Below are 230 nucleotides of genomic sequence, written 5' to 3'. Positions count from 1 at the left end.
CTTGCTGTTCTGTTAAATTTTGCTGTTTTGACTGGGGTGAGATGATATCCCATAGTTGTTTTGCCTATGGATTTTTTACATTTCATTTCCTTAGCATATTCTTCTATGTAATTTTCTTGGTAAAATTGAATGGGCTTTTTTTTTTAATAACATATGTTATAGAAGTAATTGTGTTCCCTAAAAAAAATGTTTTGTAAATTCTAATTCCTATTCTTCAAAAGGATGAGCCA

The sequence above is a fragment of the Elephantulus edwardii genome, unplaced genomic scaffold (assembly GCF_000299155.1).
Source record: "Elephantulus edwardii isolate Elephantulus edwardi_28Jun2011 unplaced genomic scaffold, EleEdw1.0 scaffold00245, whole genome shotgun sequence".
Classification (NCBI taxonomy): Eukaryota; Metazoa; Chordata; class Mammalia; order Macroscelidea; family Macroscelididae; genus Elephantulus; species Elephantulus edwardii.
The sequence above is the reverse complement of the archived record's forward strand: the minus strand, read 5'-3'. Positions refer to the sequence as shown.